Source organism: Bison bison, unplaced genomic scaffold (assembly GCF_000754665.1).
Source record: "Bison bison bison isolate TAMUID 2011002044 unplaced genomic scaffold, Bison_UMD1.0 scf7180017864333, whole genome shotgun sequence".
NCBI lineage: Eukaryota > Metazoa > Chordata > Mammalia > Artiodactyla > Bovidae > Bison > Bison bison.
In genome coordinates, this window is record NW_011494905.1 from 3,484,921 (window position 1) to 3,509,982 (window position 25,062).

Below are 25,062 nucleotides of genomic sequence, written 5' to 3' on the forward strand. Positions count from 1 at the left end.
GAGGGGGACCCCGAGTTTTTTGGGAAGCCTCGACCGGGGGCTGGGCGGGCTTGGAGGCCTTCCCTGCGCGCCCCCTGCCCGGGCTTTTCAGGACTCCCAGGGGGCGGGGCCACACCCAGCTGCTCTGCGCTTTCGTGGAATCACAGTTGTCACTGGGGAAGGGGCCTAGGAACCCAGGCATCAAGTTCCCCCATTTCCCAGCTGGGGCAACTGAGGCCTAGAGAGCCGAGTCTCCCCAAAGTCTCTCACTAGAGGCAGAGCCGTAACTAAAATAAATGGCTCCCGACTCCTGGTTCCTTTTCTCCAAGCAGTTCTCCGGCACTCACTGTGTGCCGCCCTGTGCTGGGTTATTGGGTCCAGAGGCTTTTAGGGCTCAGACTCTGCCCTCAGGAAGCGCTCAGTCAACCGAAGAACCGAACCTGACCCCAGACAGAAGGTGCTAAGTCCTGGGGAAAAGGCACGGGGTGGGGCTTGGAGACTGGAGTTTGGTCTCCTGGTCCTTCATGAGGGATCAGAGGCTTTTGAAGGATGGGGGTTTTTTCTGAAGTTAATGACTAGGGACAAGGAATGAGGGCATGTGCTGGAGGGAACTGCAGAGGCAGAGAAGACTCAAGTGTGGAGAGTGGAGATGAAGCTGTAACTGTTATTGTGCTGGGGGCACGGGGTGGGGCAGCGTGGGTACATAAGATGGGATAATCAGTGGAATTGTGCTTGAGTGCACTGGGACAGAGGGGTGTCTTTGGGACTTTGGGGTGCTGGAGGAGCTGAAGGATGTTTCTGGCTTCCTTTTCCTTCTCAGTGATTCACTGCCTGCTCACCCTGAACCCAAAATGCAAAAATTTAGCTTCACCTTTGAGCTTCTTTTCTAGTACCAGCCTCATTTAACTTTGTATCCGATCCCCTCTTTCTGTCTCCTACTCCGCTTTCTAAATTGCTTGCTTCCCAATAAGCCTCATTTTTACTAAGGTGTTAGTGACTTAATGGCCTACCTCTTTGAACACAAGAGCATTTTAAGAAAGCCTTTAAGTGGAAAGAGAAAAAGCAGCGAACACCCTCTTCCCTCCAACTCCCCTCCCCTCCTTCCTCACCCCCACCTTGCTCTTACAGATAGGGAAATATAAATAAAGGCCCAGAGAAGGTGGGTGCCAGTTCTAAAGTCTACAGTAAATTTTGGTAGCTGGTGGAAGGCCAGAACTCTCAGTAGGGTTCTCTGTATCCCATGACCAGCCTTCTTCCTTCAGGGTCTTTGTCTGCCCTAGGGTCAGTCAAAAGGTTGCAAGGCAGACTTCCAACCTCAGCACCCAGGCTTTAGAACTAGAGTATAGATTCTAGGTAAGAAATAAGTAATTGGGGTTAGCTGTCTGAATAGTGAGGGTGCAAACCTGGGCCCTTGGGTCAGGCAGCCACCCAGGGTCATGTTCCTCCTACACAGTGGGTGGGCCTGGACCTGGCTTTGAGGATTGGCAGGAGGAGAAACTGCTATTGAGCTGGTTACTATGATTGGAACTGACAGAGTAGGACCCTTCTTGGCGGGACATGTTCCAGTGAACAGTCAGTTCCAGACAGTGGTTGATGGGACAGGAGGCTTCATTATGAAGGTCCTTAAAAATGCCAGGCATGGATATGACTTGAAGTCATCATTTGAGGGTTTTGAGCAGGCTGGGACATGAGTAAGAAGGGAAGAACTGGCACTGGGTAATCCTCTGTCGCCCATTGCAGTGAGAGAGGCAATAATCTGGCCTAAGAATTATCAGTGAGTGTTTGCTCATTTACTCCACATATATTTCTTCTTACTACATGCTGTTGGCAAATGTGAAAATTTTATGGCAGATTCTTTATTTTATTGAGACAGATAACTTGTATTACATCAGAAAAAATATACTTTTTCACATTTTATATCAGTGACATTGGGTTGTCTTATAATCACAAATGTGTCATAGTTGAGATCTTTGTCCTAAGTTGGTAACTGTGTATTTTACCATTGATAGCTTAGAGCTGATAAAATTTGTTAATCATACCCTTTATGAATGTACAGTGCTTTGCACTTTATAAAAGTTTTCCATCAAATATTCCATTTGAATCTCAAAAATCCCCTGAGAATTGGGCCTGGTGACCCTGTCATCTCAATTTTATCTCTTGCCTGAGGTCATCCAGTTAATTAGAAATGAACTCAAAATAACAGCCCAGAACTTTGACCCTGGGTGTTAACATGTGGCTACCCTGCAGTGGAACTAGCATGGGTTAATTGGGAATAGGAAGAGTCAGATGGAATTTAATTTCAGAACTATTTTGGGGAGTTTTGACCAAGGGCAGAGTGTAACTCACAATGACTGGGAGGCTCTGTTAGCCCACAGATTTAATGCATTAAATAGAAAATGGGCAGGGGGATAGAAGATGCCAGGTAACATAATAAAAACAGAGGATGGAGCACGCTGCTATTACACCGAAAGAGAGGAGCAATGGATGAGGCACATGGGTTCTGGAGCCTACCTGCTGTGAAGCAGGAACTGGCTGGCCCTATGAATATAAAGATTAGGAGAACATGGTCAGTCCCTGTTCTGGGGTAGCGCCTCTGTGTGTGTGTGTGTGTGTGTGTGTGTGTGAATGAGTGAGTGTGTGGTGCTATTCTAGGGCTATGTTTTGGTTGCACTGAAGTGGTTCAACCTCAGGGAAGCTACCAGAAGGAGTGGTGCCTAAAGAGAGCCTTTAGGGCCAAATATGAGTTGCCTAAGTGGAAAAAAGACAGATAGAGATGAACCTGTTAGGCGTATGCCAACAGATGTAGGGAAGAAGGCCTAAGTTTGAAAGGCCAGCAGGAACAGAGTGGTGGGAAATGGAGAAATGGGAGGACTTTCATTTTCTGGTAAGCAGATGTAAATTTGTCTTGTGGGTTGTAGGGGCCATTAAGGGGTTCTTTAGAGATTCATATGAAAACAAGGCCCAGTAAGGGCTCTGGAAGCATCTGTGGGATTAGGTATTGGGATGGTAACCACAGGAAGAAGAGTAGTAACACATTTAGTAACTGATTGAGTGGAGCTGGTGCGCTTCCTGGTGGCTCAGATGGTAAAGAATCTGCCTGTAATGCAGGAGACCCGCGTTCAATTCTTGGGTCAGGAAGATCCCCTGGAGAAGGGAATGGCACACCATTCCAGCATTCTTGCTTGGAGAATTCCATGGACAGAGAAGCCTGGCAGGCTACAGTCCATGAGCGACTTTTACTGCTACCACTGAGTGGAGCTGAGACTTTGACCCGGGGCAGTATTTAGGAGTCCTAGCTCAGCTTGTGCATCGGTGGGTGGGGACTTTGCTTGGAATTCCGCATTGGAAGGCTGCACCCAGGCTGGAAGAAGTGAGTTGGAAGAGGTGAGGAAAGGGTAGGCAAAGTTGCGGTGCATGCATGAAGCTCCGATCTGGGTGGAGATTCACGGTCTTAAAGGTGTGTGTGAAGCAGAGGTGGAGAAGGGAAGAAGAAATGGAAGTGTGGTATGGGAGTCTGTTGTAGATGGCTTAGATGCGTGGAGGAAAATGGTAGTGGCTTCTTAAGGCAAGTCACACAAATGGAAAAGGACATTGATAAATTGATGAGGACTTCACCTCTCCTGACTTTCTACAAATAGGGTGGGTGGCTGGCCATGGGTTAATGGCATTCATGCTTGGAAACTGGTAAACCACAGAACTGAGGCTAGAAAACACGGGTTTTTTTGGTCTTTCTTTCTTAATAATATATAAAATTTTTGCCTATTTACTGTGTACTTACATAATTCTCATACCGATTCATCAAAGTAGGTTTTATGATTATCAATCTCATTTTGCAGATGAGTAAATGAGTGTGGTCAAATAAGATTTGTTATTGTTTAGTTGCTAAGTTGTGTCCGACTCTTTGCGACTCCGTGGACCCCATGGACTCCTCCGTCCATGGGATTCTCCAGGCAAGAATACTGGAGTGGGTTGCCATTTCCTTCTCCAGGGGATCTTCCTGACCCAGGGATTGAACCCAGGTCCCCCGCATTGCGGGCAGATGCTTTAACCTCTGAGCCACCGGGGAAGCCCTGATGGCTTATGTAAGTAAGGTTACATAACCACTAAGTGAAATGGCCGAGTTTTGAACCTTTGCCTGATCTACAGCCTCTTCACCACTTTCTTCTTTTTCCATAGAAGGAAAAGTGCAAATTGTGGATGAAAAATTAATCAGTCGATCTAAGAAAGGATTGGAAAGTTTTATTTGAGCCAAATTTGATGATTATAACTTGAAAGAGCATCTCAGAAAGTTCTGAGAACTGTTTCGCCCGTTAGAAATCCTCTGTCCACTTAATTCTCCAGGCAACAATACTGGAGTGGGTTTCCATTTCCTTCTCCAGTTAGAAATCAAGGCTCAGTTTTCTAAGTTTTTTGAGACAGAGGGCTGTATGTCATATGATGTATTATCGACAGCTAATCCAGATCTAAGCATCATCCTGGTGGGTCATGTGAAACCTTACCAGATCAAGAAGGAATGTTATTTTGTAAGGAGTTGTCTCCTTGGTGCTAGGAGAATGTTGCTCTTTATGGTTGAGCAGGTATTCCTGAGTGGGGGAGGTCTGGTTGAGCCACAGTGCAGAAGCATGGTGCACGTGGAGGGGAGAGAGAAGGCCAAAGGGCAGAGAAGAATTTCTATGTTTACATTTCTCTTGTATAAAATACGAATTTTGTTTCACAGAATCACCACCGTCAGGGTTCTTCGTCAGATTTTCTCTCAGTACTCACTTTCATGGGGCCTCAGTGGGATCATAATCGAGGGTTTCCCAGGGCCAGCAGACTTTTCACTTCTGTGCTAATGCTGCCCCAGCCAGGGAGGAGTAGAGGGTAAAGGGCTGGGATGATGAGCTAAAGATGATGCTGGTGGTGGTGGTGGGTGGGAATCAGGAGGGCTTTTGTTACTCTTTGAGCAAAGGAGGGTGTTGTCAGATCTGTGTTTCAGAGAACCCTGGTTGCAGAGTCACAGCAGGTCAGGGCCAGAGATGGGGACACCACTTAGGAGGCTGCTGAAATGTTCCTGGTCGGGAAATGCCGAGCCTGCATCAGGTCAGCAGAGAGGGAAAAAGTTGTTTGCTGTTAGAATCTTATCAGGGAACTTAGTTCCTATTCTTGTTCTTCTAATTATTTGCCAGCTTATCAGCCTTGACTGAAACAACTGTGTTATGGACACCAAAGCTTGTAGGCAGCAGAAGTGGCAGGCTGGCATGCAGCTTATGCCTTAGAAGTGAGGACTGGGGTCTTGATGGCCAGAGGGACACTATTCCTCCTTTTGTGAGTGAGGAAACTGAGGCCCCAGGGAAAGGACGGAAGTGCTCAGTCACACCCTTGTCAGCTGAGCTGGAGCTGGGCGTGGCCCTTACTCTCTTTCCTGTGTTCTTTCTTTCAAGGGTGTTTTTGATTCTCTTTTTGCTGAGCCTGGCTGGACACATTCCTTCTCCATTCCACCCCCACCCCACTCCCAGCCCCAGGGGCTTTGCTTGGGAGAATTTGGGAGGGAATATAACTTGGAGATCCTTGTTACTGGGCTTGAACTTTGTTCTTTGCCCTGAGAAAACAAAGTGATTCAGAGAGTTCAGTTTTGGTGTCCTTGTGGTTTGGGGATTTCTTTCTTTTTCTGCCACTTAGGCCCGTCACTTGTTTGCAGGAACTGAGCTTCTGACTCCATGATAACTTCAAGGTTCCTTGTCTGTGACTGTCCGCACTCTCATTTCTTTTCTAGTTCTACTTATTTTTGCTTGCCTAAAGGTTTTCAGGCTGCCAGTATTAGATCCCTTACAGGGTAGATCCTGCTCTTTTTTCTTTCTGTCTTAAATCTGTCCATCACAACCCATCTCATAGAACCCATTAGCATTTCACAGCCTTCGGAGCACTTTTTATGTGGTGAATGTGTTTTATGGTTGTTTTTATTACTTAGCTCCCAATTGCCATCCAAGAGATGGGTCGGCAGGATCAATCTTGTCCCCCAGAGCGTGGACAAAAGTTCAGTGGTAAAAAACCTCCGCTGGGATGCTTAAGTGGTAGTGTGAGAATCAGATCCCCAGCTAAAGCTCCTGTCCTGCTCTTTACTTCACTTTTGCTGGTGAGCAGGAGATAATTGATGTGAAAGTCCTGAGCAAGCCCTATGCTCAGGTGAGAAACTGTTATTTCATAATGCGCTAATTAGTAACAGTAGCTGCAACAGAGAATCTGGTTGGAGGTCCCAGAGGGGTCTGAGGGTCTGGACTTCAGATGCTATCATTTCAGGAGTACCATCACCAACTTGGTTTTGGGGGTAAGAAAACCAAGACCTGTGTTTGAGCCACCCATTAGCCCTGTGATCTTAAGGAAGTTCCAGAACATCTCTGAGCCTCAGTTACCTTTGATTATAGATCGTATGATCTACCCCAATGTGAAATGGTTGTGTAGTGTGTAATGTGACTGTGAAGTGGGTGCATGGTCAGTCACTCAGTCGTGTACAACTCTTTGTGATCCCCTTGACTGTACCAGTCTCCTCTGTCCATGGAACTTTTCAGGCAAGAATTCTGGAGTGGGTTGCCATTTTATACTCCAGGGGATCTTCCCAACCCAGGGATCGAGCCCAGGTCTCTTCTGTCTCCTGCATTGGTAGGTGGATTCTTGATACATGCGGCTAATTTTTGGTGCCCAGTGAAGTGTCTAGCCCACAGGAATGGCATCTTGTCCTCCTAGAGCAGACTATGGGATTTAGACTTGGGAGGCTGCAAGTTCAAGTCTTAGCTGTGTTACTTAATGGAGGGTGCTCCCTGGGGAAGTGACAGGAGATTTGGTGTACTGACTTATTCAGTTTTAGACATCTTGTTCAAGAGGGTACCACTGTTGACAAATGTCAGGTTGCAAAGTGGGGTGAGTGCCACAGACATTCACAGGCACTTCCAGGCTGCACGGAGAGATGGTTTGTCACCAGTGAATGGTTGTCCAGTGTTTCTTCTTCTCCACTGTGACCATCCCAGTCTCTCTTGGTTTTTAAAATTATTTTTATTTAATTTTTTTTAATTTGAGAAAAATCAGGGGCTTTCCTGATGGCTCATCAGGTAAAGAACCCTCCTGCAATGCAGGAGACTCAGGAGACTCCAGTTGGATTCCTGGTTTGGGAAGATCCCCTGGATCAAATGGCAACAGGGTGCCATTTCCTTGCCTGGGAAATCCCGTGGACAGAGGAGCCTGGTGGGCTACAGTCCAAAGGATCACAAAGACACAACTGAGCACGCACGAGTATCATGAGGTGATGTCTATTGGTTGGTGGAAGGGGATCACTTAGGAGCTGTTAGTGGGGAAGGTCCACTTTGTTTTCCCTATCACAGACTTCTAGCAGCGCGGGATGGCGGTCTCTCTGCAAATCTGGGCGGTACTTGTTCTTTCGGATCCTGTCCCAGATGCTGCTGAGGATGACCCAGGCGTTCTCCTTGATGGTGGTCCATGCATAGGTGGCCTGCTTTCCTGGGCTGTACCTTGCTTCATCGCCACAGCTACCCCTTGGCTGTCTGCTGCCGGCTTCACATCCAAGTCTTTTGGTGAGAGTCCGTTACTGTGGAAGCAGTTTCGGGCCTGTAGGTTCCTGGGTTTGGCACTGTGCGTCTACTTATTCCTCTCCAGGGCGAAGCTGGAACATGACCAGCCTCCTGACCAACCATTGCATATGTGTGGCAGCTCCTCTTGTTGTGGAGACGAAGACCGAGGCCCCGCCGGCATCTGGGCCTCTCTTGGGTTTGGTTTGTGCTCAGCTCCTCCTGCAGTCATTGCTCTTGTCCGTCTTCAAAGCCCCCTGTAGTTCACAGGGAAGGCTGGTACTCAGGGGCTGTTTCAGGCCCTCCTCAGAAACTTGTGTGGGAACCTTTCATGGGGCAGGTAAGCACGAGGGGCACGACAGGGCAGGGTTGTTTCACTCAGGTTCACCTGAATCCAGAAGTTTGCTTTGGCCTCCTTCCAGCCCCACTGTGGGCAGTTTTCCCGACATAGCCATGATCAGCATTCCTTAGTCACTCAGGCCATCAACCAGCAGCTCTGTCGCCGTGGTGCAGGGAGCTCCAGGAGGGAGAGGTACCTACCCCATTCAGAGATGGTTGTGGGCATATGTATTGCCAGTTCCTTGGCATTTTTGGGAGCCTGTTTTATTGTTTGTTTTAACATATTTATTTGGCTGCACTGGTTCTTAGTTTTGTCAGGTAGGATCTTTGATCTTCATCACAGCGTGTGGAATCTTTAGTTTTGACATGCAAACTCTTAATTGTAGCACGTGGGATCTAGTTCCCTGACCAGGGATCTAACCCGGGTACCCTGCATTGGGAATGCTGACTCTTAGCCACTGGGCCACCAAGGAAGTTCCTAGGAGACCACTTTTTGAACTCTAGGGGAATCCTGCCCTTAATGTTAGTCTCAGTTTCCTGTCTGTAAAAAGGACTGTAGCAACAGTGCTTGCTTCAGAGGTAGAGGGACCATACTTCCTGGTTTTCCCAGGACATCCCTGTATGCCTGTATCCTGCTGTAGTAGTAAGAGTATTTCACTCTCAGAGGTGTTCTGATTGAAGGTTACCCTACTTGTTAGTACTGAGTAGGGTTGTGTAAGTAGTATGTATAAGGGTAGGCCTAAAGTAAAAACCAAGAAATGTTTGTCAGAAGAGATGCTATGTGCTCAAGTAATGTTTGTTCAGTGAACTAGTTTTATAAAGGTTAAGTTTGAGGATATTTGAAGGGAAAGTCTAGCTTGTAGGCAGTTAGAGTTTATTAAGGTTGATAAAAATGTGTTAATACCTGTTTAGAATATAAGGAAGTGCCAGGAGAGTGGTGTGGATGGACTACTGCAGGTGTCTGGAAGGTGTATAGCAGCTTGTTGGAGGGGCTGGGCCTTGAATTAAACATTGAGGGACAGAAAGGCTTAGTCCAAGATTCCATGGGGCAGCTAAAATTGCTCTGGCTACTTATAGTTAAGAAATAAGATCGAATCTCTGTCCATGTGTGTATTTTATTTATTTTTTATTTTTGGCCATGCCACTCCAGGGATCTTAGTTCCCTGATCATGAAGTGAACCCAGAGCCCCTGCAGTGGAAGCTTGAAGTCCTAACCATGGGATCTCTAGAGAATTCCCCAAATATGTGTTTTACCTGGGTTTTTTAATCTGTTATTTTCCATCCAGTAGCCCACCTTCATGAAGATCTGTAGCTTTAAGTGTGAAAGCCTAGTGAGGTACCAAGTCCTGTGCCAAGAGGTCACCAGAGGAACCTGTACTTATTCTTCTAATGAATTTCCAGAGAAAATGCTTCTTGTTTAATTCCCAGGAAGAAAACAAAAACATGAAAAACAGTTGGCACCTAGCGCTTCTGTCTTGTTTGGTATGAAAACCAGTCCTTTTCAGGAACTGGAGGAGGGAGTTGCTACCCCAAGGGCAGGGTGTGCCCTGACTAGTGGGAAAGGCAAACTGCAGTGACCTGGAGGGTAAGGAGACCTTTTCTTAGAACGAGGTGAAAGTCAGGTCAGTTTTCCTGTATTCTGGTTGTTTCCAAACTGGATTTCTCTTCTTGGCTGCAGTAATTTCCCTTGGAGACTAGGAGGGTGCCAGTAATGACAGCTGGATGGGACCCTCAAGACCCCTCTGTCTATTGGTTTGATGCATCTGTGTGTTCATTCATTCCACACGAGATGCCAGGTATACCTGTGAATGAATGAGTGAAACTCTAGTCTGGGTTTAGGGGATGGAAACATGAATGCTGTGCCATCCCTGTCTCCAGAGGTCAAGAGAGGACATAAAAGTATCTGCAGAAAATATCTGGTGGCTCTAACTGAGCAGTGACCAACTCTAGGGACTCTGGGGAAACTTCACAGATAATAAGTGTTATTTGATGGAGCCTTCAAGGATGAATGGGGATTTGTCTAGTGAGATAGAGAAGGAGAGGATCATTGAGCAAGAGAAATAACATGAGTAGGTGAGAAAGTGCATGTGCTGTACTGTGTGCTAAGTTGCTTCAGTGGTGTTTGACTCTTTGCAACCCCCTGGACTGTATAGACCGCCAGGTTCCTCTGTTCATGAGATTCTCCGGGCAAGAATACTGAAGTGGGTTGTCATGCCCTCCTCCTGGGGATCTTCCTGACCCAAGGATTGAGCTCACGTCTCTTATGTCTCCTGCATTGGCAGGCTGATTCTTTACCACTAGTGCCACCTGGGAGGCCAAAGTGCATGCACTTGGAAACTGGAAATTTGGAAATTGGAAATTCCAAATCCTTGTAAATTGGATTCATTGGGGATGGACTGCAGAGTAGAAAGGCCATGGAGATGAGGGTGCAGGGATGGGCTTAGGTTGAGAAAGGTCTTGATTGCTGACTGAGAACTTAAGACTGTGCTATGAAAGGAGAATCACCTAGGGAAAGGAGGTGATTAGGTCTGTGTTTTAGGAAAGTGATGGGTTATGGATGGTTAAAGGGGGTGGTTAAAGGGGACCTCCTTGGTAGCTCAGATGGTAAAGAATCTGCCTGCAGTGGAGAAGACCCAGGTTCGATCCCTTGGTCAGGAAGAACCCCCAGAGGAGGAAATGGCAACCCACTCCAGTATTCTTGCTGGGAGAATCCCATGGAAAGAGGAGCCTGGTGGGCTACAGTCCAGGGGGTAAAAAGAGTCAGACTTGACTGAGTGACTAACATTTTCTCTTTCAAAAGTGGTGGTAGTGGAGATGGTGAGATGTGTGGTCATGGTCTAGTCCCAAGATACAAGTTGAAAAGGAGTTGAGACAGTGGATATGAGGGACAGTTCACTGGTGGAAATAGAGGTCACCCAATCTCCTCACTTAAACAAGAGGAACCCCAGGTCCTGAGCAGGTAACACATAGAGTCCAAAGCCCTGGTTCCATGATAACCCCCTAAGTAATCCATCCTCTGCCCAGTGTCTTTAGAAGGGTGGCAGATGTTTAGTGGCTGAGATCACCATCTGTCAAGAGGAGAATCTCTGTCACTTTTTAATTCTATGAAATCTTTTTTTTTAATGTTTGTTTATTTGGTTGCACCGGTCTTAGTTGTGGCATGTGGGATCTAATTTCCTGACCAGGGATCGAATCTGGGCCCCCTGCACTGGGGAGCTTGGAGTCTTTGCCACTGGGCCACCAGGGAAGTCCTGGAACCTCTTAATTTTGAAAGAAATTTGCTCCTTCTAGATTTAGTGACTCTTTGATCACTGGAGATACTCAACCAGTGACCGATTGGGATGTTACAGTGGAAATCAGGCACTGGTTGAAGACTTGGTGCAGAATATCTTTAGTTAGTGGTAGTCACTCAGTTGTGTCCGACTCTTTGTGACCCCATGGAGTGTAGCCTTCTAGGCTCATCTTCCATGGGATTTTCCAGGTAAGAATACTGGAGTGGGTTGCCAGGGTTTGAACATGGGTCTCCCGCATTGCAGACAGATTCTTTACTGTCTGAGCCACCAGGGAAGTCCCTTTGAGGTCTGTTAGCTCTGACTTTTTTTTGAAGCCCTTCCTTCTTCCCAGCTTCCCTCCTTTCCTTTCTTCCCTTCTTGTAAAAGATACTTAACAATCTTACCTGACTTACCTCTGTCCATTTGGCTCCTCAGGATCATTGTAGCCAAATTGGACAAAAGGCAGAGACAGTTAAAAATGGATGATTAGGGATTTCACTGGTGGTACAAGGGATAAGAATTCACCTGCTAAATGCAGAGGACACAGATTCGATTCTCGGTCCTGGAAGCATTCACAAGCCGCGGAGCAACTAAGCCTGTGTGCTACAACTACCGAGCCCGAGCTGTAAAGGCTGTGAGCCACACTATAGAAGCCTGTGTGCCTGAAGTCTGTGCTTTTAGCAAGAGAAGACACCGCAATCAGAAGCAGTAACCTCTGCTTGCCACAACTAGAGAAAGTCTTGAGCAACAACGAAGACTCAGTGCAACCACAAATAAAATAAATAAATTAATTTAATAAAAATTGCCAAGGTAGTAAATCTTAAACATTCTTACCACAAGAAAAAAAATTGTAAGACTGTATATTAACTAGACATATTATTTAAAAAAAAAACAACATAGCATTAAAAAAAAAATAGGTGATTAGGCACTAAGAATGGTGGGCAGAGTAGCAAGGGGAATAACCATTTGGGTGCCAGTAAGTTAATACTCGCCAGGCCTGGGGAAGTGGCCTAAGCCAGCCTGCATGATCCTGATCAAAATGAAATCCACCATACAGTTAATGATGCCAGTTGTCATTTTTATAGTTGCTGTTGTTGAGTCAGTAAGTCGTGTCCAACTCTTTTGTGGCCCGATGGACTGTAGCCCACCAGGCTCCTCTGTCCATGAAATTTCTCAGGCAAGAACACTGGAATGGGTTGCCATTTCCTTCTCCAGGGATCTTCCTGATCTAGGGATCGAACTCGAGTGTTTTGCATTGGCAGGCGAATTCTTTACCACTGAACCACCTGAGTGCTTTACAGTTTATGATGTGTTTTCCTACAAATTACAGGTAAATCCTTACCATAGTCCTCTTAAGTAGTTACTATTATTGTTCAAGTTTTACTGATCAAGAATGTGAGGCTTCTTAATTAAATGACTTATGACCGAAACTAGCTGGATATTGAATCTTGACTTCAGCTTTAGTTTTCTGTTTGCACAGTTTCAGATTCTTCCTGTCCCCGGCCTGTGCAGATCCCTAGGACAGACTCTAGCTTTTATTCTTATTGATATCCTTAAATCTGTTGTAGATCCTGATATGTGATAAGGATTTAATAAATGTTTGTTGAATGAACATGTGAATAAATAATATAAATGAAGTAATAAATGACAACTTGAATTCTAAGAATATCTTTAGTAGCAATAAAAATCTAATTGAGCTCCCTTAAACATTAATTTGTTATCAAAAGACAATGAGAAAGAACTCATTTAGAATACATTTACTCAAATTCATTAAGAAAAAAAAAAGCACCAAAAAAACCCCTCACCAAATTCTTGCCTGAATACCTCTGTCAGATCTCTTAGGGACCTATAACTCTGATCTTGACCCCCTGAAAGGGCCTGTCTACTTTTCTGTTTGTGTACAGTGTTTCCTTCCACTTAATATTATTCTAAGAAATGTGCTTCCTTCCTTTGGCCTGGTCTTTATATTCATCTTTTATATAACTCAAGATTTGTCGAATTGACATTACCTGTGTGGACACTGGGCTACTATGGTGGCTCAGCAGTAAAAAATCCACCTACAGTGCAGAAGCTGTGGGTTTGATCCCTGGGTAGGGAAGATCCACTGGAGAAGGAAATGAAAAGCTACTCCATTATTTTTTCCTGGAGAATTCCATGGACAGAGGAGCCTGGTGGGCTATAGTCTGTGGGGATGCAAAATAATTGGACACGATTTAGGAGCTAAACAGCAGTATATAAGTGATATATAAGTGATATGTGGGCATCAGGATAGTTTTCAAATTTTAAAATAATACAATTCAGTAAGTTAAAACATGCAGTGTAAACATCAGTGGATAACTTTTACTTCTAAATTATTTCTTGAAGACAATGATTTCTTTGGCACTTCCACTTTCCCTTAAACTGGTTACTATCTTGTCTCCTGTATTATGTGGTTATGTGACTATGTGTCTTATCTCCTCAGGGATGTAGGAGAAAATGCAAGTATGGCTGGGGAGTCAGACAGGTTTGGATTCAAATTATGGCACTGCCTCTTGTCATATAATCTTATACTGGTTACTTAGCCTTTCTGAACCTCCAAGTGCTTATCTGTGACAGGGAATAGTAATTCTTTCCATGTAATGTGACTGTGGAGGGATTCTTTGGTCAGTGTTGGAAGGCACCAAAGTCTGCCATGTGGTCTGCTGAAAAACACCCTGTCCTCTGCTCTCTGTTCCCCACCAGATGATAAGACAGCCAAGATCTTTCTCTCATATTTCCCCATAGAGTATGACCCATAGCAAGTAGACCTTAAATACATGTTTATCAGCTGGCTAAAGAACTTTTAAGTTTTTTCAAAAAACAATTATAGGCACAACTACTGAATAGTTGTTCTATTACTTTTCATACAATTTGCCATTCAACTTCTAGAAAGGTTGAACTAATTTAAAGAGTCATTAGCAGTGGATGAATGTACTGGTTTCTTAGTGTCTTCCCTAGAATTTAATTTTATAACTTGCATTTGTCTGCTAAATTAGTAAGAAATCATATTTTGTTATTGTTGCAATTTGTCTTCCTTTAATTACTGAGAATAATTTCCTAAGAAGTGGTTTAGAGTTTATATGTCCTCTTGTGTGAATTGTCAAATGGCAATACTTAAAAATAGTCTGGGCTTGAGAAGCTCCATATGAAAGGGCTAAAAATGTTTAGTGTCTTGAGTTACCTAAACTTGAGTACCTACTATGTGGCAGGCACTCTTCCAGGGGCTATGGCTACCACAGAGGAAAAAAAAACAAAAAGTGAATAAAATCAGTAGCCTCCACTGCAACCTCCTCAGGTAATGTAGGTGGTGGCTGAGATCTAGAAAAAAAATTACTGAAATCATTCAGCTTGTTTAGTAGCAGAACCAACTGTTTATTTGAACAATAATTGTAATTTCATATGTTTTGTATTGGTAGCCTTTTAAGCTATGGAAACATCCTGGAAATTGCAGAATTGTGATATTCAGACAACACCTGCAAACTGTATCTACACTGAGAAAGCAGAGTCCTGGTTTTTGGTTGAGACAATATGATCACCCAGTTCTTCAGTCCGGAGAAGGCAATGGCACCCGACTCCAGTACTTTTGCCTGGAGAATCCCATGGATGGAGGAGTCTGATAGGCTATAGTCCATGGGGTCGCTAAGAGTCAGACACGACTGAGCGACTTCACTTTCACTTTTCACTTTCATGCACTGGAGAAGGAAATGGCAACCCACTCCAGTGTTCTTGCCTGGAGAATCCCAGGGGCGGGGGAGCCTGGTGGGCTGCCTTCTATGGGGTCACACAGAGTCGGACATGACTGACGCAACTTAGCAGCAGCAGCAGCAGCAGTTCTTCAGTCTCATATGTAACTTCTTCCTACAGCCCTTTACCCCTTATATTTACATGCATTCTTAAATGAATAAACTTGTTTTTAAAATAGGGCTAGAAGATAAACTTACCCCATCTAAGCTGTTCAGGCCAACTCTGAACCTTTCTGGACATGTTTGTGGTAAATGAGAAGAGGTGACATATTTCTCTATTGAATAAAATAGTCAATTTAGTTTTAATAAGGCAATTATTGTCAGGTAATAAAAATTCAACTAACTTGCCATAACTATCTTGTTTAAAGTCAATTAAGAGCCTCATATTCCTCACTTACTGGGTAAAATTTAATAGAACTTCAGTTAAGCATGTATTGCTTATTTAATTCAAAATTAAGTTAATCACCACAGTTGGTAACAACCACTGAGTATTTAATTAACATTCAGCAAACTATCTTATTAAGTCTAAATTAGATACAGACAGGTCTTGTTTATCCCATCAGTTTGCAAACACCATTTCCCTAGCTCTCACCCCAAAGGGCCTTTGGTTTTCCCATGGCTTTCTTCTTCTGACTTGTCATCTTCATTTTCACCTGCTTGACACCCAACTTGGGTGAAGGATGAGGAAAAGAGGTAGGAGTTTTTGTGTTATGGGAATTTCTGGCTTGGGGGTACAGCTGAGAAATTTTTCTGTTCCGTTCCATTCTTCAAGAATTATCGAGCACATTCTCTGTGTAAGACATTCTTTTGAACATTTCGGAAGATGTGGAGGAGGTCATGTTGACATATTTGGTTTTATGTTCTCATCTTAGAAATGAGATGATGGGATTTAGTACCTTCATTTAGCACGTATTTTTTGGCCTACGGCTTGTAAGGCCCTCTGCAGGGTGTCAGAGATACCATAATGGTTTGGACAAGGTCCTTGCTGTTGAGGAAGACACGTAGTCTAGTTTGAGAGGAGCGGTGGTGGAAATATTGGATAAGATGCTGCTATAGCAGCACTGAAGTCCCTTAGTGTTCTGTGAGGAAGGATCCTGTAGCTAAGAAAGTTTGGAAAAGTCCAGACAAGCAAAACTAAATGGGTATCTTTACTGTGTGACTTTTCTGAGTCTTTAGGAAACTAATGTGCATTGTAACCTTCCAAGAGGTTTGTTCTCAAAGTTTTAGATCCTAGACTCTCTATGTCACCAATCTTTTTTGCCCTCTCAGAATGTTTCTTGGTCTTAGTCTTTCAGTGTGCTTTGGGAAAAACCACTGTGAGCCCTGGATCCTGTCTCTTGGCGTCTCAGCCTAGCAGGCAGATACCCTGGTAACCCATACAGGGTTGGAAGTTCTAATTTGTAAGAAAGTTGTACAGGAAAAGTGGGTGATTTCAGACTTTTGGTGGGGTTGAAGGTGTGAAATTCAAAGCAGACTTTCCTGGTAGAGAGCTGGACTTGTGAGAGAGACACAGTTTGTATCAGCGGAGAGGCCCGGAAGATTGCCAAAGAGTCTTCAGGAACAGAACCGTGAAATTCTGACACAGCTGATTTGATCACGACATCCCAGCACATGGATCCAACTTAGACCAGTTTTGTTAAATAACCTAAATCTGGAGAGGTAAGAGGCGGCAGCCTTTGTGGTGCAGAATGCTCTGCTTTAGGCCTTGTTTCAGTTGAGCGACTGCCCATCTGGAGAAGGGGTCCCTTCTGTGAGGCATCCTGATGCCGTGTCTGGGGCAGACTCTTTGTCCTGTGAAGAGTGAGTCTTGGCCCCTCCATCTGGCAGGTCCAGTTTCCGTTTGCCTCATCACTTCCCACTTTCTCCACCTTTCCTTTCTCCTTAGCATCCCTTCTTCTGATGAGTCACCTTGTCTACATTTCTCATTCTCATCCATCTGTATCATCCTCTCCCTCTGAGGCAAGTACCCTTTATGTTCTTCCTGACAAGTACTTTACTTCACTGAAAATAGTGCTACCAATTTTCTCCTTTCCAGGAGCAACCAGCAGATGGAACCTGCTGGATGGAATGGAGGATAATCTACAGATCTGGTCCTCCACACTGGGGAGATTTGCCCCCAGGCTGGGTTCCCTCAGTACCTACCTTGTTAATCACATCTGTATGGAAGGCAGCATAGGCACAGGAATGGGAGCTCAAGGTTCTGTTTCTGGGCATGAGTTTTCCCCAGTCCGAGCCTCAGTTTATCCATCTGTGAAATGCTCAGGTAGGTTAGGTCTCTTTTTCCAGTCCTTTCAACTAAACATATTGAGTGTTAGCATTTGGTCCAGTGAAGTCAACATTCGCTGGAGTCGGTCTGGGCCGTTTGATGAGATATGTATCTTCAAGACTGGTGATATGAGGATATGGGCAGTGGGCAGAGTTCCCTGTCCACACATGGGAGGTGTGGTTCTCCTACCCACAGCCTTCTACTGGAGTCATTTTCCTTATATTGCCTGTTACTTTTTAGTCATATTTCCTCCTCCTCTGCCATTCAGGCTTATCTATTCTTTGCCAACACACTTCTTGCTGTAAATGCTCCTCTTCTATTGCCCAGCCAGATAGCTCCCTGTCTCCTTTTTCCCTCTTGGCTCTGCCCATGAAGGATGTCCGCTCTGGAACTTTCTAAAGACAGATGGCTACTGTGATGGGTCAGATTGGGGAATGGCGGTCCTGGCCAGCTGCAGGTCCTTCCAGGAGACTGTTCTTCAGAACCCTTTCTTTATTGGATAAATATATTTCAATGAATGAGACTAAGTCTTGCCCTGGGGGAGCCCACAATGGAACTGAGAAGCTTTTTGACTTCTTGACACCTGGGGGAAACCACAGCCAGTGAGGAACTTTATTCATTGCAGAGGAAGGATTTTTGCCTTCTAGAATTGGGCAGTGCACTGTTAGAGTCTCAGCATGAATTCTTAAGCATCTAGGAAAACTAATCACTTGGAAAGCTGAAGCTAGTTTTGCAGACCTTGAAAAGGCAGCTTGCATGTTTCATTTTACCACCTACCTGGACAGACACTTTAGGGATGAAAATGTCAGCAGGCAGCTTGGCAAGTGGCACACCAGAGGCCATAATATTGGCTGGTGGTGCATACTATCAAGGTTGACGTGTCAGCGCATGTAGGACACTGCAGAGACCCAGCGATGCCATTGACATGTGAAGCTGCCATTGGAAATGGCAGTCAAGTTTGGTTCTGCTCCGGGAAAGACTTTTCCAAAGTTAGGAATTTACCTTGTGAATCCTTTGACTTCTTCTTTGTATTAAACACAGTTCTCATCTCTTGGTCTTTGTGATTAGTTGTTTGGATTTCCTGTTATATAGGCCTGCCTAAAAAATACAGAAGCATTTTGAAAGCTTTGATCTGTATAACATTTGAAAGCACGGGTTTTGGAGCTAGGCTGCATCCTGGCTCCACCATTATTAACTTGACCTATTACCCAGTCTCTTTAGACTTTTATTACCTCATCCTCAGAATGAGGAGAAGAAAATTACTGTCTTCTAGTTGTCAGGATTAAATGAACTATGTGAAATGCTTAGAATAGAGCCTGACACATGCCAAGTAACCATTAAATATTATCTGCTGTTATATGTTGGAGAAGGCAGTGGCACCCCACTCCAGTACTCTTGCCTGGAAAATCCCATGGATGGAGGAGCCTGGTGGGCTATAGTCCATGGGGTCGCTAAGAGTCAGACACGACTGAGCAACTTCACTTTCTCTTTTCACTTTCATGCATTGGAGAAGGAAATGGCAACCCACTCCAGGGTTCTTGCCTGGAGAATCCCAGGGATGGGGGAGCCTGGTGGGCTGCTGTCTATGGGGTCACACAGAGTCAGACACAACTGAAGCGACTTAGCAGCAGCAGCAGCAGCAGCTGTTATATGTGTTATAAAGTCAGAAAATTGTGGTTTGGAGATGTTACAGGTAAATGAGGTTTTGTGTTTTCTCTCTGTGTTTTTTTTTTGTCTTTTTAAATTTTTTGTTTTGGAATAGTTTTAGCTTTATAGAATAGTTGTAAAAATTGTACAGAGAATTTCCATCTATCCTTCACTCAGTTTCTCTCATTTTTGACCTCTTAAATTAGCATATTGTGTGTGTGCTCAGTCGTGTCCAACTCTTTGAGACCCCATGGACTGCACCCCGCCAGGCTCTCTGTCCATGGGGATTCTCCAGGCAAGAATACTGGAGCGGGTTGCCATGCCCTCCTCCAGGGGATCTTCCCCCACCCAGGGATCGAACCCATGTCTCCTATGTCTCCTGCATTGGCAGGCAGATTCTTATCACTGTACCACCACATTAGCATAGTACATTTGTCAAAACTAAGAAATGGATGTTGGTACATGACTATTAACGGAACTGGACTCTATTTAGATTTCACCAGTTTTTCCATTAATGTCTTTTTTCTTTTTTGCAGGATACACCTCAGGGTACCACATTATACTTAGTTGATATTTCGCTACCCTAGAGTGGCTTTACAAGTTTTTTTTTAATAGCTAAGAAGCCTATTACAACATGTAACGCTGAACCCATAAACTGGAGCAGCTGTGGTTGAAATGGTGCAGGACGGGACTGACTTTCTTACACTTCCCTACTTTTTCTATTTGAATAGGCTCTGGTAAAGTAAGGCTTAAATATCACCATAATACAGTCTCTTTGTTTCCAGGGAAGAGAGTGAGGCCCCAGAATGGGGAGTGATGATCCTAGGTGAAGCTGGAAGCCCAGTGAGGGTCAAAAAAAAGGATTGTGGAAATGCCCCAATCTTGTCCCTGTTGTTTAATGGATGAGTGAACAACAGTTAGGGACTCTGGAAGATCTGGGTTTGGATCCAGGCTCTTCTACCGTATGTCTCAGTTTTCTTATCTGTAAAGTTGGTTCAGTGGTCAGTGATACCTCAAACAGTACTTGATACAAAGTACCACCATTTACCTTATGAAAGTTAAGTAAGCGAAGATGCTTACTTTTAGCATAGCCTGAAACATCGTAGGTTCTCAATATATATTTCAAAAAAAAAGAAGCCTTGAAAATTAGAAAACTTTATCCTTAGAACTAATTTCAAGAAGGCAGGGACAAATTGATATGAAACAAAAACCAGTCATTCATAAGGAAATCTGCGATACTCGGAAATGGAACCAGTGTTTGAGTTTCTGATAAGCGGGATATACTGTCTGTTTTTATTCTTGGAGGCTTTTATCATACAATACTACATTATGTTGCAGTCTGACTTTCACACAAATTGGATCCCAAAACCTCTTACAGGAATTAAAAATACAAACTCGTGGGCAGTATGTGTTTTATAAATTACAGAAAACAGTAGTGTAACGACATGGCACAGTGAGTACAGTGAAGGCTGTGGCAGGCACTGGCGCCCAGGAGGAAGACAAGGGTGTGGTAGCTGAGACGCATGGGAGGCAGGAAGCGGGAGGAGGTGAGGAGGTGTCCGGCATCGCACTCAGTGTCAGGAGAGATGGAGGGAGGCCACCTCCAGCGGGGAGGCTCGGTGGAAAAGCTGAGGGTAGTCAAGGCAGTCGCAGAATCCTGGAGAAATCAACCTTTTGATAGCCTTCAAAGATTTTTAAAATTTTAGGCTTGTTAAGAGTAGTTTTAGACTCACAGCAAAACTGAGAGGGAGGTACCGAGATTTCTCACATGTCCCCTATCTCCTGCACAGGCAAAGCCTCCCCAGCTGTCAGCATCTCCTCCCGGAGTGGTTTGTTTGTTGCAGTTGGTGAACCCATGTTGGTATATCAGTGTCACCCGGCGTCCATACTTCACATTAGGGTTTACTCTCAGTGTGGTATATTCTATGGGTTTAGACATGTGTATAGTGACATGTGTCCATCATTATATCATACAGAGTATTTCACTGCCTTACAAATCCTGTCGTCTGCCTATTCATACCTACCTCTCACCCCCAAATCTGGCAGCCACTGATCTCTTTACTGTCTCCACATGTATCCTTTTTATCCTGCCATTTTTGGTTGTGTTGAATGGTAACCAACTGACTTTTAGAAACTGACCTCCATTGCCTTCCCTCATTCGTGCTTTGTCACAGCATTTTCTCAGGCTGGGTTGCTGTTCTCTACCATCATCGCCTGTTTGAATCCAAATGTATCTTCAGGGCCAGCACTTCCTCCATGAAGCAGGCCTTGATTTTCACCCTTGGTCCTAAGCAGGAAATAATCCCTTCCTCTTATGGTCTCTGTCTGGACTGAGTGCAGGGCACTGAGCACTTTTTACCTTCTATTGTAGTTATCTGTGTCCCTATCTTATTTAGGAGTTTTTAACTTCTTTAGACATTCATCCTCATCTAGAATCTGACAGACATATTGCAAATGCTTGTTGAATGGATGGATGGACAGGTTTGACATCATTCATACTACTCAAACTTAATTCCTTTAGAGTAGGGATTTAACCCGCTAATCTCTGTATCTCCTCAGTATTAGCACTGAGACTGCTACTGCTAAGTCGCTTCAGTCGTGTCCGACTCTGTGCGACCCCATAGACGGCAGCCCACCAGGCTCCCCCGTCCCTGGGATTCTCCAGGCAAGAACACTGGAGTGGGTTGCCATTTCCTTCTCCAATGCATGAAAGTGAAAAGTGAAAGTGAAGTCGCTCAGTCGTGTCTGACTCTTAGCGACCCCATGGACTGCAGCCTACCAGGCTCCTCCAACCATGGGATTTTCCAGGGGAGAGTACTGGAGTGGGGTGCCATTGCCTTCTCCAAGGTGCCTGCTATTTGTTCATTCATTCATTCCACAATAGACTTTCAGGCACTACTTTAGGAATGAAGTGATGAATAGTCCATTTGTTGATAGCCTACACAGAAAATAGACTATTCTTCGGAATATATTTTCATTCTTGTAAGGTTGATCTGGGATTGATTTTTTCTTTTGACACAGAAGAACCAAGCAAGAAATGTTTTGTTTCATCCGCATGTGTCAAAGTGGATGCTCTCTCATTCCTTCAGCTGGCTTGGTAATAAAGAGATACTGCTGGGCTGAGACAGGCACCAGGGTCTATGGTGGTCCCTTACTGCTTTCCTCAGGGACCAGTCCTCTTCCCAGTGTTTTGAAAGGTAGTGCCAGTATTCCACGATGATCATGGTTGGGCTTCCCTGGTAATGTCTCTACTCTTATTTTCTTACTATAGTGACAGGATGCATGCTGCTGAGGTGGTAAATGGGAAGAAGAAGTGCAGTGAACTGTCTGTTTCTTGGGGCCTTCTGTATTAATCACAGGAGGAGGTGTCAGACACGGCCAGATGAGAGAGCCAGCTGACTGAAGTTCATGTCGGATCCAAATTAGAATGGCAAAATTGGGAGACCTTGATGATGCTGAACTGAAGAAGCTTAAGGTTCTCAGAGTGGTTAGGGCTGGAAGAATCAGAGAGGTCATCTAATCTAGTGGTTCTCAGACTTGAAGGGGCATTAGGGTTTTCTGGACCCCATCCCAGAGCATCTGATGTAGTTGATCATGAGTTTGTACTTCCCCTAAGCTCATGGGTGTGCCAGTGCTGATGAGAACCCCTGACCTAGTCCCACAGCTGGTCTGTTGAGATTTTATAGATGGGGAGAGGACACACAGAGATAGGTGGAAAGGACTTGTCTAGAGTCACACAGATATCAGGAGTGAAGTTGGAGTCAAAACCAGGAATCCTGGCTCGAAGTCATTTCCATACCGTCACTAGAACAATATTATTTTTAGGTCCAGGAACATTATTATTTTTAGTTCTACTACAGGATGATGACAGATTTCACCAGCTTTGCCTGATTTGGTCACAAATTTATTTTTGAGGGCCTTTCATTTAAAAGCTGTCTCCATCCTACATTTTCTTATTCAGTTAATCCACATTTTTGACTACAGCTCTGCACTAGGAATTGCACTTGAACCCAAGGTGGTATTATAGCATGGTAGTCTGAAAGCATGGGTCTCAGGAAGTTTGACCTTGAGTAAATGGCTTTTTCATTTTCTCATCTGAAAACGAGAATAGTAATACCTCCTAGGACAGCAGGTAGAGCGCCGAGATTGTACCTGGCCCTCACTCCCTGACCGATAGGCCTGATGCAATCATTGTTAACTGGGTAGAACGTGGTCCCCACCCTCTCATGCATAGGTGACTTACTGAGTGCTACAACTGAGAGACAGTGGGAATTAGAGGAACAAACACATGACTTGGAATTAGGAGGGCTGAGATCTAGTCCCAGCCACTTACTAGCTGTGTGATCTTGTGCAAGTCACTTGACTTGACTGAGCTATAATTTGAAGCAGGTCCTTGATGGCTGAGTGGGTGAAGAATCCACCTGCAATGCAGGAGACAGGGGAGGCACCGGTTCAATCCCTGAGTCAGGAATCAATCCCAGAGGAGGAAATGGCAGCCCACTCCAGTATTCTTGCCTGAAAAATCTCATGAACAGAGGAGTGTGGCAGGCTACAGTCCATGGGGTTGCAAAGAGTTGGACATGACTGAGTGACTAAGCACACCACATGCAGACTTAGTTTACATTGTGTGTGTGTGTGTGTGTGTGTGTAGCAAGGGACATGTGCCAGCTCTGTGTCCACTGTCTTCCATTCCCAGGACAGGGCAGAGAAGTTGAATAAGATACTCTTTCAGCCGTCTGCAAGGTTGTGGTCAACACAGGAAACAGACATGCAAACCAGATTGGGGCTGCAGGTGGAGCAGCGCTGGAAGGTGTGTGTATGAGACATAAAGGAGGTATCCTGGCAGCAGGGTGATGGAGAGCTCATCAGGGCTGCAGGTCCTGCAGACATGCAGACATGTTTGGCTCCCTAGAAGGAAAATGAGATATTGAGGGCATTTAGGCTCTACAGAGCCACAGTCTTCCACATTCTCTGTTAATCTTAGCAGCTTGCTCACCCCCAGGGCTTTTAAATTTGCCATCCTCGAAGGCTGTGCAGACTCTTCCACAGTGGCCTCCTCTTGCATGACTCTTTGTCTGGCTCGTCTGTGAACCTCTTCCAGGCAGTGCCCCCAGGAAACCCTGTGGATCTCCTCCCAAGCTCCTATCCCACCTTTGCAACTCACTTCCTGCCTGGGCCCCAGGGCCTCTGGAGGCTGAGAGGGCTGGCCAGACTGATCTATCTCCCCTGGCTTCCCCTGTGATTCCTGAGCCCCTGCCCTTCTGTGGTGTCCATAGCTGGGACACACTTGTCTGCTCAGTGCATGCTCTGTACTTCCAAATTCCTCCCTTGCTCTCATGTTTCCATTTAAAGCCCTTGTGAGCGGGTCTGAGTGTCTTCTGCCAGCACCGTTCCTTCGCGTTTCCTGGAACCCCATTTCTCATCCTGCTGGGGAGCCAGCCTTGAGCAGGACTTGAGCACAGCCTCTCTGCAGCCTCTTCTCTTTCTCCAAGATCATGACTTCTGGCAGAAGCGGGGACCAGCTCTTTTTGGCCCTGCTTACCTCATCTTCCTTGTTCCTTCCCATGAGGCTTTCTTCCTTTTTATCCTTGTCCACTTAGTCTCCTGCCTTGGGTCCGCTGGACAGAATGGCATCTTTTCCTTTGCCCGGCATCTATGCCTTACTCAGAAGTAACTTGTGAAGCCACACAGAGTGTTCATTGGGTCTGCTTTTAGGAGGAAGTCAGAATGGCCTCTGGCAATGCCTTGTGACAATAAGAATATGTTGGTTTGATTTCCCAACTAATTTTATTTTTAGGTGCAAACACACACACAGCAGAGCCGTGTTAGGAATGAAGGAGAATCGTGTTGTGAGTGGCACTGAGTGCAAGACTCTCACCTGGCAGTTCTCTCCCTGCTCTGCCTGTTCTTCGTGATTGTCCCCTCTGTTTTAGAGCAGACATCTCCCCTCCTGTTTTCCAGCTGGCCTCTGCCTTCTTGCTTATTGTCTCTCTTGGCCTGTGGGTAAAATCCTTTCCTGGGCACACCTCCACCCTGCCATCCATCCGACCTTACCTCAGTTCTAGAAGTGTCTCTGGCCAACCCCTGTTAGTCACATTCTATAGCTGAAGCTACCACAAGTGTGTTAGTAAGCACTCTCTTGCATGCCTGTGACTTTTCATGTCCCTTCTTCTTGGCCCTGGGCCCTTTGTTTCTATTTGGTGAACACCTGCTCATCACTCAAAAGGTAGCACAGATGT

General features: G+C 45.1%; 1 protein-coding gene across 3 annotated transcripts in view; it reads left to right on the forward strand.

Annotated features, from left to right (window-relative positions):
* Positions 1–25,062, forward strand: part of LPP (LIM domain containing preferred translocation partner in lipoma) — a 754,364-nt gene that overhangs the window by 878 nt on the left and 728,424 nt on the right. Inside the window, exon 1 of one of the 3 annotated variants that reach the window (XM_010853935.1) lies at positions 3,158–3,363. The exons of 1 other annotated variant lie outside the window; for it this stretch is intronic. The gene's annotated coding sequence lies outside the window, so the exon portion shown is untranslated. Of the gene's footprint in view, positions 1–3,157; positions 3,437–25,062 lie in introns of those variants that run through there. One more of the 3 variants, XM_010853931.1, reaches the window with a different exon arrangement.